The sequence below is a fragment of the Adiantum capillus-veneris genome, chromosome 9 (genome assembly GCF_014529385.1).
Source record: "Adiantum capillus-veneris isolate H3 chromosome 9, ASM1452938v2, whole genome shotgun sequence".
NCBI lineage: Eukaryota > Viridiplantae > Streptophyta > Polypodiopsida > Polypodiales > Pteridaceae > Adiantum > Adiantum capillus-veneris.
This window is the reverse complement of record NC_140939.1, coordinates 23788690-23800513: the sequence shown is the minus strand read 5'-3', so window position 1 is coordinate 23800513 and position 11824 is coordinate 23788690.

Below are 11824 nucleotides of genomic sequence, written 5' to 3'. Positions count from 1 at the left end.
GTATCCTTGCAGGTATTTCTTTTTCATTTATTGTGGTTGAATTAAATTCTTGCACTGGTGTTTTGCAACGTTTCTATAGCTGTGATCCTTCATGTTGATTTTTGTTATTAGCTCTTTGTGCCTTAGGTAAATTTGGTCGTACCCCCAATCTTGTATCATTTTGAGTTGACGCATAAAAGGTCGCCCCAAAATAATGTCGAAGTTGTTCGTTTTTCCAAAATCCACCACAACAAAGGTGTGCTCATAGTTAATTCCACACGACGTTACAACTATTTGGTCCAAGATTCCCAATGGTCTCTCTACATACCCATCTGCGAGTCGCAGTTTCATTCTCGTCTTTCTGAGAGCTGGACGGCCCCATTTCTCCCAGATTTGCTTTGTAGCAATCGTAACTCCCGCTCCACTGTCTAGGATAGCTATCGTTTTTATATTCTGATATTCAACAGGTAAGGTTGTATTACCTTCCTCACCTTCACAGTAATCTCTGACCTTGTTTATGGGCACTGGTTGGGCTTTGGGTTGACCTTCCCGTTTGTTTTATTCTCTCGTAGGGTTTGTCTGAAGAGGAATCTTTACTCCTTTGTTCTCCAAATGTTTTGCCATGTCTTCCCATAAGTGTGGTCTGACTCTCAAGAGTTCTCACAGTGTGATTGTGCATGTTATAGGTGTCGACAGCATCTCTTGAAGACTTTTTGAGTCAATCATTTGTGGAATAGTTCTCATCTGGGATGGAACTAACCTTATCTCCGATTGTGCCTCGTGTTCACCTATAAATGAAGGGAGGGTTTTCAAGGATTGAACTTTGCTTTCCATCGAAACCTCCGTTCCCGCATCCCCATACAGCGATTGTATATCTCCTGGATAAAATTCGTTGTCCAAGTTAATCTCCGGAATTGGAGCAGACTGTAACGTCACGCTTCCGTTCTTTCTATTTCTAATGGTTTCCCATAAGTGTTGTGACCATGGTTCTTCAACTTCTGGAATTGGCATTATAGTCATTATTGACTTAGCGTCATCAGTGGTGTTCGGCACCACTTGGTGATCCAATGACAATATCGTTTCAGGCCTGGGTCCGTTTACTTGTTCTGGTTCATCTATTTTTAGTTTTTCTCGCTCTTTGTGAATCAACACTTCTTGTTCTGGGGTTCTAACCACCTTCGGTTCCATCAATGCCTGGGATGTTTCAATGAGGTGTTTACACATTTCCAAACGCTTTGTTTCCACTTCTGGTTGAGGATAAGTCAACCATCTCTGCTGTAAGGTTTGGTTTGTTTTTAGCCTTACTTCGTACGCTTGTAATAGAGCATCTAAAGGCTCTAGCACTTTCTCAACCAAGACTGATCCTTCTGAGGACGCTTTCCCCGGCTTGTTGTTATCCTCAGCAGATTTACTATCTCTCTCTTGTTTTAGTTGCTCTTTCATTTCATGTAATTCGTTTTGCATGGCAATTTGGGTTTTCAACCTTCTTGTTTTCATTCTGTCTCGTTTCGCCTTCCAGGATTTTTGCTGGGTTCTCACAGATAAACTCTCATTTTCTGTGGGTATTGGCAACTCGACCTTTTCTTCCAATGGCTTGTTTTTCTCTAAGTCCTTGGCTTGGGCTCTGGTTATCGCATTGATTTGGATCATGGGATTGGTTTCTGATCCACTGCTTGCACTTGGTAACACCCCCACAATATTTATAGTTGCTTTTTCCTTGTTGTTCGGATTCCTTGGGCAATCTGGCAATATGTGATTCACACCACATCCATCACAAAACCCAAAAATTTTCACTCTTTCGCCTTTGAAAGGGTAGCTACGCTCCCAATGATCTGTACTTCCACAGTTATAGCACTGTCCAATTGGTGGTTGATTTTGAGGAGGTGGTCCCATAGGTTGTCCTGCCCTATTAGGATATCCTCTTGGTTTGTAGTTCTGGTTCGCAATGAACATTAGCGTTCTTTCGTCCACCAAATATTGATCTCTCGAAGGTTGTGCTACATACGTTGGTGGTGCCATACCCTCGCTATTTCCCCACGGTTGATAGGCTTCATCTGCGTACATTTGTAATTCAGGTTTTGTTATGTAAGGCTCATTCGGTTCCTCATAATAAGAAACTTGAAGTGTACTATTTGTTCTTGGTGATGCTTCACAAGGTTGAGCATACCTAATCATGGCTCTATTTTTCTGTGGTATGGAGGTTGTTGACCAAACACAGGTTGAGGTCTGTCTGCTCCTGCTACCATATTCATATTTAGTCCAACTTGATATCATGCAGGAGGTGGCTGGGGTGGTCCTGCTGGAGGTCCATACGGCCTTTTCCTCACATAGTTTTTGTTGTAAAAACACTCTTCTGTGCCATGATTTGTCCATTTTTGCTCTATGGCGCACCATTTCAGTACTCATCCATTCGCAACTGGTGCTTTCAACTGTTGTGTGCACCACGGCGTCAGGTGATCCCCCCCACATATGTCACATTTCCTTGTCTGAGACTGTCTCATCACCGGATTTGATCTCATATGTTGCTGCATTCTCTTCATTACCTCCTCTATCATTTGGTCAGCTGCCAGCATCAAGGAAGCCTGAGCATCTCTCTTGGTTGAGGGTTCGCTCTTAATAGATGAAGAGCCACTGGTTACTGAATCAGTATCCTCTGACACTTCCCCATATGCTTTGCAGTTATCAACAAGATATAACGCTTCCCTTGTAACCTGTTCAAATGTGCTACAGGCCTTCAAGTGAAGGTCCTTTTTCAGGGTTTCATTCCTAAGTCCTTCAATGAAGAGCACACGCAATCTCTCGTCCTGCGGTAATTCTCTCCTCGGGCACCTCTCAATGTATTGCTTGAATCTCAAGGATGCTTCCTTCACTTTTTTGTTCTCCCTTTGTTTAAAAGCATATAACTGTGATATAGTATTATGCTTTATACCCCGTTTTGAGAATTCTTCAACATATAACATGTATTGAACATGGCTTGGCATAGAATACTGAGGTCAACTGAGAGAATCAGCTACATGAGTCCTCTCTCCACATGTTGCCATTGGGTCTGGCACGGCAGTTGTAGGTGTTGATCTTAGTGGGCTTGGAGTGATATAATACTGGTGGAGTGGTCCCCCAAAGTATGTATATCCTTCCAACTCCTTTTTATCGATTGCTACGTATCGTCTTCCATACTTGTCGTATGCGACGATTTTCGTTTCTGCTCCCTATGTGTAGGTGAAGACATAAAATCTTTTCCGCTCAGTCATCTCTCTGACGTAGGGTTCCTCGCATCTATAATAGAGATCTTGCTCTCCATTATTATACTTGTATAACCCCAAGTAGACATTATCTGTGTTGACTCTCAAAGTTTTGTTTTCTCGCCTTAACCTCACATTAGGGAAGCTCATTGTTGGCGCCTTCTCCTCATGTTCCTCATCTATTTTGGCTTTCATGCCCATCAATCTCCACTTGTCTACAATGTTAGGATTCATGACTACCAAGTACATGATACCCTCATCATCTAGGTATCTATCTCCGCTATAGCTCATAGGCACTAAGTCCCTGAACTCACTTGGTTTATCTTCTATTTTCACACAGTAGCCGTCCATACCATCTTTGTATATCTTGGCACCTTGCTTGTTGTCATATTGATACTTGATGAACAATAGCTTCATTGTGGCTGAAGGGTCTGATGGTCCTGCTACCATGTTTTCTCTTCCGTTTAGTTTTAAATGTCCCAGGTGTTCCGTGAATACTCGTAAGATCTCTCTGAAGAAGTATCAGAGATGCCTTCTTCAAGAATCGGCTCTAACGGTCGTACTACACCTTGGTTTACACTCTCCTCCGTTGATAAAACACTTGCTTGATCCGCTAAATTTCGGTGTTGGATGCTGATTTATTTTCCCGATCTCAAAAACATGAAGAAAGTGGGATTTACTGACTGAATCCAAACCTCTTACCTGGAGATGGAGTGATCTTCCAACTCCCGCGAGACTGCATGGATTGTTACTTGATCGGTCTCTGCAAATGAATACACTTGATGGCTATGAGATCACTGTATCATTCCAACTGTCAGCAGATTCAACACTTTCACAATGACTTCAACGCAATTTTCCTTGCAGATTGTTGGCAGTATGTCCAATTTGGGTTTTGACAACTTCTGATATGTTAAATAGTCTAGGTCTATGAACATGTCAAAAATGAGTCAAATCTGGCACAGAGGTACACCGATCGCGATCGTAGTTCTGAGCCCAAATTAGATGAAACTTCACCAGCTTGTTCACTAGGCTATTTTAAGGCTACCTCTCTGATACTTTTGTATTCAGACTCTAAAAAGTCAAGCTTTTACCAGTTCTTGGTTGGAAGTGTCTGTTTTCCAAAATCTGTCAGTTTGATCTGATTTTGGTGCTTGATTTGGGATTTGGAAGCTATCTGGGGTTGTCTTGTGTACAGGCTATCCCTCTGTATGGTTTCTTCCCAGTTTTGATGTGTTTTGGTCTACTAAAAGTCAATTTCTATGCCAGCTTAGCAGTTTTTGACTTGGATCTGTATTCAGATGGTTTGACAGGTATTTTGAGGTTTCTAGCTCTAGGTCCTTTAGACTTTTATGTTTGTATACACCTGAGGATCCCACGGATGAAAGCTTGTCAAAATCTAGCACTTAGGTACACTGATCGTGATCGTAGTTCTGAGCCCAAATTAGACCAAATTTGGCATGCCTGTAGACACTGATGTTTTAGAGCTATCCCCCCTTTCTTTTTGCATTTGGATCATCAAAAGCCAAGATTTTGCACTTTCTGGGTCTGCCAGGATAGTTTTACCCAAGTGGCCTAATTTCCTTGATTTTTGATGTTTTTGGGTGTTGTTGCTTTAGACAAACTTGTTTAGAATCTTATCAGGAAGGCACACAACAAATCTGCTCAAAATCTGGCACATAGGTACACCGATCGCGATCGTAGTACTTGGGCCAAATCTGATGAAATTTGGTTTGCTCCCTCTGACAAGTTTTTCCCAGTGTTTGGTGCTACCACTTTGTGATTTGAATCAATTTCAGCTCTGTTTGGTCAAATTTTCAAAATTTCAAAGTCTTATGGCCTTTTTGCCAAAGTTATGGTTTTCTGGTTTCTCGACTCTAACTTTTTTCCCAAATGTGATTGGAATGTGATTTGCTTATCCTACTCCTAAGTACAAAAATGAAAGAACATAAGGAAATGAATCAAACAAAACAAACACGACGGATTTCGGGTGAGATTTCAGTACTCAATCGAATTAGAGAAATTGAAGAGCAAAAATGCTTTGAACACTCTCACTCACAGCTCCCTAAATCTCCTAAGAGAGGATCTAGCCGGTCCACTGACTCTAGACTCCACTAAGCTCTAAACCCCTGTCTAGCAGCCTAACTGAGGTGTAAAATGGATTTGGGGATTGATCTTCTTTTTAAAGAATCTAACTGCACACTTGGTCACTCATCACCTAAGGTGCATTCCCTAGCAACGGCACCAATGTTTGTGGGTGACCGCGATAGACGTCCATAGCATAGCTCTCAAGCATCAACATATTTATCAATACAAGGGAAGCGACCATAATGAGGCATGGAAACTCATTAGGGTGTCAATCCTAATGAAGTGAACTCGATGAGATGCATCTACTAGCTCTACAAGAAAATCAAACGCACTATCGCCAAGTATTCTGACTATGTCCTTCTACAGTCGTCACGGCCGTTTACCATGCAAATCTATTCGGAATCACACGAAACTTGAAGGGAAGCTATAGGGGACTATCAGGATCATATCCTATCACTATCACATCATTCTGAAGAGGTACAAAGATCGCGATCGTCCATCCCAAAGTCAGCAAAAACAACGAACATGTGATCCTAATGGGTCGTTTTAGGGTCCCTTAAGTCTCTCCTAGGGTCAAAACAACATAAAACGCGCATATAGACACTCGAAATAGCGATTTAAGGTCTCAAACTCGTAGTTAAAAACCTACACCGAATCTCGAATGATTACACTTGAATGGAAGAGCAAAGTAAGAGGAACACAATGCAATAAACGAATGTGAATTTGGATTACCCTAGCCACAATAGCGAAGATTACAAGTTGGAGCAAGAAGGAGCTCTCAAACGTACGCTGTCTTCTTAGTTTTTCATCAAAAAGATAATGTTCAAACTTACAAAAAAAATGACCTTTATAGTTTAGGTCTTTACAAATGGCTTGTCCGGCCAAAAGCTCCTAAACTTCTAACTGGCTCTCTAATATACAATTGCTCCCAGAAGAATAATCATAAATCCTTTGACAAGTTCTCGGCTTAGAGATGCTCTCTTACAAAAGAATTTTACAAAGGTTTCTCATAAAAATATGACCCTTCTCTGGAAACGGCCGCTTGTCGCTTCGTTCGCCAAACTAAGGTGCGGAAGCGATGTTTTTTGTGTACGGAGTGCGAGGGAGGAGGAGTAGAAGACACATTGTGTGGGTGGAGCAACCTCCAAGAATGTGTTGAGGAGATCCTTATTCTTTGTGTATATGAAGAAATACACAAAGAATAAGGAATGTGTATGTACATACAATGGGCAATTTGACACTGGACGTCCGGTCCCGGGCAAAGGTGCAATGCCTTTATCCCAACAAAGTTTTACACATGAGTAGCAAGGCCAAGCTTAGCAAGCAAGTAGCAAGAAATTGAGTGCAGGTTGAGCAAGCACAAGGAGCATTGGGAGTGAATGTCACACTCTGGCTAAATAGAGCGAGTCAAAAAAGACGTGCATCACTGGTCAATATGTTCGAGCAGGGAAATTGGTGTCATAGCATTGAGGGCAGCAAAGCTTTGGAGCACGAGCAAGGAGTCAAGCGGAATTGAAAAGCTTGAAGTGAGGTGGAAATTGAAGTTCATGAATTGGACAACAACAACCTGCTTGGTAGTCATTGAACAGAGCCAGTGAGTGTAAGTTCTTGAGCAGCTCGCAATGAGCAACTGAAAACAAGCAACGAGGCACAATTAGGCAAAGCTGCCAAGCAAAAAGAGATTCTGTTGCATGCGCGCGCACACACACAGAGAGGGTCTTGATAGATTGACAACAAGAGTATTTCTTTTAAAAAATTCCTCTTGAAGTGTGTTTACACACACAAAAGAGAGAAGGCTTGTGAATTTTCTTGGTCACGATGAAGGGAAATAGTGTGGAGGTATACACACGAAGACACTCTCGAATTCACTCAACGGTTTTTTCTCCGACACTTTTGGGGTTGACTTTGACGGATCATCTTCTTTGGTATTAATCGCATGTAGAGAGAGAGAGAGAGAGAGAGAGAGAGAGAGAGAGAGAGAGAGAGAGAGAGAGAGAGAGAGAGAGAGAGAGAGAGAGAGAGAGAGAGAACTTGTTATCTCGGTGCTCCGCATCGACATCTGACCTCAACATCGACGTCTTCTCTCAAGCATTTTTTCCATGACACCGTCCGGTCTCACGGACAACCAATTTTCCATGCACGACAATGCTCATGACATGCGCGGGTGAGGTACCTCTATCATAAAGGAGTGACACCCGACATCGGCATCGAGCATATCAATTGAATTTTTTGGCATAGTTTTGGTTTTGATCGATTTAATGGCTATTCGACTAGCACAATTCCATATGGCGGAAAAAATTGGCATCAACTTCCTAGTCTACACCGACACAGGTTTACAGGGGGGCTTTTGAGCTCACATACACCTATTTTATCCAAGTTTTCAGACACACATAGGTACAATGCCTTTCAGGCATTCTTGGTGGTAATTTTGGTGCTAGTTTCTCTACGGATGGCTATGATAGATGCATACTTTCTTGAGCACACACAGTGCTATTAGCAACAGGTTTTTGGCGCCTGTTTATGCACGATTTCTCATGTACATTGAGTTGCAGTTATTGCCCATTGTATACCGTGTGGAGCCATTTTTTGGTGTTTTTGGCAGTTTTCCTGGCCGTTTTTGAGACTCATACCGGATGAGCCCTTTTGGAGACTCTGGCTAGCCCTTTTGTGTTTGCTTCAGCCTTTGAAGGGTCACATGAGGTTTTATTGGGGTATTCTTGAATGTTGAGATACTATTGGTGATACATGTTGCTAGAATTTCCCATTACGGTACCCTCACCATAGGCTACGTATTTGGTTGGATATTTTTCTTGACACCGAGTATGGCGGTTGTTTGGCAATGAGAGTTGACAATGTATGCCCATATTCATTCTTTTTGAGATAGTTTTTATGCGTTTTATGCATCACGTGAGTTGAGTTTTCACTCCCCAAACAAAGGAGACTGTGCCAAAAAACATTTGCGAGTCCGTTTATGTGTTTCATGCCTATGTGAGCCCTCTCTTGGCTTGAGATTTAGTCCTTGTTACAAAGGAGATTCTGTCAAAATCTGGCCAGATTTTCTCACCATAAATTTTGGCATCCTACCCATAGTGCTCAAGTCTTGCAAACATGGCCTCTTATGCTATGAAAGATGTTTATAATATAAAAAAGAGCATGCACAAGAAGATGGCTATACAACAGCGCAGTGGAAAATGTTGGATGCAAAAGCAGATCCACTATTCGCTTGCATTTAGCCCAATCGGTCTATTTTACCATAGTCGATGAACCTACTACCGAATCCTTGTGGGAAAAGCTATGTAACACGTATAACAGCTAGAGTGCAAGTAACAAAGTGTACTTGATGAAGAAGCTTTTTGAGCTTCGCATGAAAGAAGGTGAAATAGTTTCCGAGCAGTTGAATTCTTTTAATGTACTTTTCAGTCAATTGAATCCTAGGACTAGAATTTGACAATGAAGTGCGGTCTATCTTCTTATTATGCTTTCTACCCTCCTCATGGGACATATTTTGCAGAGAGATTAACAACTTTGGACCTGAGAGAAAGTTGGCCTACGATGTGGTAGTTTCCAGTCTACTCAATGAAGAGATACGTCGGAAGTCTATGGAACCTGCAAAGCCAGGTGATGCATATGTTGCTAGTGGCAAGAGTCATAGAGGTTTCACTCAATACCTTGCCAAAAGTAAGGATTGCAAGAAATCCAGAGGTTCTTTGTGCAATGTGGAGTGCTACCATTGCCATAGAAAGGGACATGAAAAGAAATATTGTCACATATGGAAAAAAGAAAAGAAAAAGTTTCAAGAAAATAAGAAGTCTGACAGTGATAGCAAGGGCAAAGCTAAGATTGAGGAGCTCAATGTGCTAGAGTCTCCCAAAATTGCAGATGTGCCTAAGGTCCATAGTTCCTCAAATTTTCACATTTTTACAGTAGATCTTAGTCGAGATGCTCTTCTTGCAAGAGCTGCTAGCTTTTATCAGAATTGGGTCATAGATTTTGGGGCCAGTTTCAATGTGAACCTCATAGTAGAGAATAGTTCTCTACGTACGCACATACTAGTGGAAAAGTCAAGCTCGATGATGCCTATGAGCTTGAGGTACATGGTGGTGGATACATCAAGCTAGTCATGCAAAATGGAATGGAATTCATAGTAGAAAATGTCGGACATGTTCCCAAGTTAGCAACAAGTCAGCTTGACGATTTGCATTACACAACAACCTTTGGGAATGGTTCATGATTAATACGCAAGGGAAATATTGTGATTCTCAAGGGTCAAAAACATGGCACACTTTACTCTATGCTTGTGTCGTGTGTAAAAGAGGATTGTATATTTGTAGCCAAGCTGTCGTCTACTGAGTTGTGGCATATCCAACTAGGCCATATAAGCCAGAAGGGAATGAAAACACTAGCTCATTGTGGGTACTTGCATGTGTTGAGTTATTCCAAATTTTCTATGTGTGACATTGTATCTATGGTAAGAAAACTAAGACGACCTCATCACCACTAAATAGGAAGCATTTGTAGCCACTAGCTAGAGCTTGTCCATAGTGACTTTTGCAGTCCTATGCCGACCAAGTCTCTAGGGGGAGCTAGCTATTTTGTGACTTTCATTGATGATTCCACGAGGAAGGTGTGGGTTTATCCTTTACGACATAAGGATCATGTCTTCTCTACTTTCCAAAAATTCTTACATTGGCAGAAAACTAGCATGGTAAGAAGATCAAATGCTTGAGGACTGACAATGGTGGAGAATACGCCTTCAAGGAGTTTGAGACTTTATGCAATAAGAGAGGTATTAAGAGGCATCTTACTACACCTTACACACCTAATCAAAATGGAATTGCAGAAAGGATGAATTGAACAATTCAGGAGCAAGTCACAACCATGCTTTCTATGGAAAATTTGACTTAAGGTTTTTGGGCAAAAGATGTACTCACAGCGGTACACATGATCAATAGGTCAGCTAGCACATGATTGGATTACAAAATTCCAGAGGAGCTATGGTCTAGCAAGAAGCCACATTACGATCACTTATGTGTATTTGGATGTGAAGCATATGCACATGTGCCCAAAGAGCTTCGAAAAAAGCGGGATCCAAAGTCACATAAGTGCATTTTCGTTAATTATGGTGCAGATGGAGAGATGGGCTATCATCTCTGGCACCCAAAATCACGCAAAGTAATTTGCAGTTCACATGTGAGCTTCAATGAATTGAAGATGCATAAGAAACCTATTAAAGAGGTTGAATACAAAAAGGTCACATTTAAGGACATTGCCTTAGAATCTGTGACAACTACGTCATCAGGTGATTCTTGAACACTGGGAGGTGTGGATTCCTTTGTAGCTTTATGGAGGTCCACTATTGCAGGTGGAGGCTGTGGAGAAGCTTTTACCTCTATGGATGCATTACATGAGGAGCTAGAAGCTTCATGGGACTCCCCCCTTCTTAAGCTAGGTGGAACAAATCGCTCTTTCTCCGGTACCCAAACTAGCTCTAGAACGGGTGTGTAGCATTCATTGATTTTTTTCTTTCCATGATTATCAATTTGTTTTGGAGCTACAGGATTGAGCTCACATGGGTCAAGTGACAGATAAGAACACAATATACGTTTTGGCACCCAGATTTGATCATTTCCTTGATAGTAGCCTTGGGCTTCTAATAGTCGTTTAGGAATCCAACGCCATGTTTCTTTACATTTCTTGGGGCGAGTGGGACGTTTCTTACAAGGCTTCTGTATTTTAGCACTGGCTATGGTCGCTAAAGAAGCTTTAGGGACCCACTTGTATGTTTTCTTTGTTATATGAGGATGACTCTTGTCAGAAGCTATATGCATTACTTGTAGCATATTTAAGGGTACATGCATTTCATCCCCCTCAGGTGTTACCCAAGTCGTCTCCCTATTTTCCCAAGTGTCTATGGTTGCTGCTAGGTGGACCCAATCCACATTGTCTGACTCAGTCATCCCAGGTAGTACATCCATATAAGGAGAATCTTCCCCAACATCAGTGTCCGCTTTACATGTGTAACAATACTGCAATGGGGCCGAGTGAAATGTGGTGTCAGATCTATGATCAATTATAAACCTGTTTCCTAGAGGATGTGCTCGACCAGTCACAAGATCCACTCGAATGACAGAATCTTGGAGCTGCAAGTAGACATGGTTTTTAGACCAGTCATGCACCATTTTTGCTTCCCTCATGAAAGGACGTCCTAAGATCATCTCCAATGCCATAGTGTGTTTGGAGAAATCCATAACAATGAAGGTAATCCTTATTTTATGTCCAAAGACCTTGATCTTGAGATCTTCTAGCATCCCAATATGTTTAACAATAGACCCATTGGCCATCTTCACTACTATGGTTGTGGTCGCAAGGTGAAGTCTTCCCATAGTTTCCCATCAATTTTTAGTCACAATGCTAACCCCAGCGCCACCATCAAGGATTCCCTTCACATTTAATCCCTTAGTAGTGATTGGTATGGTCGCATTGGATTCATCACCCTCAAAGTATTTTCCCAACTTGTTAAT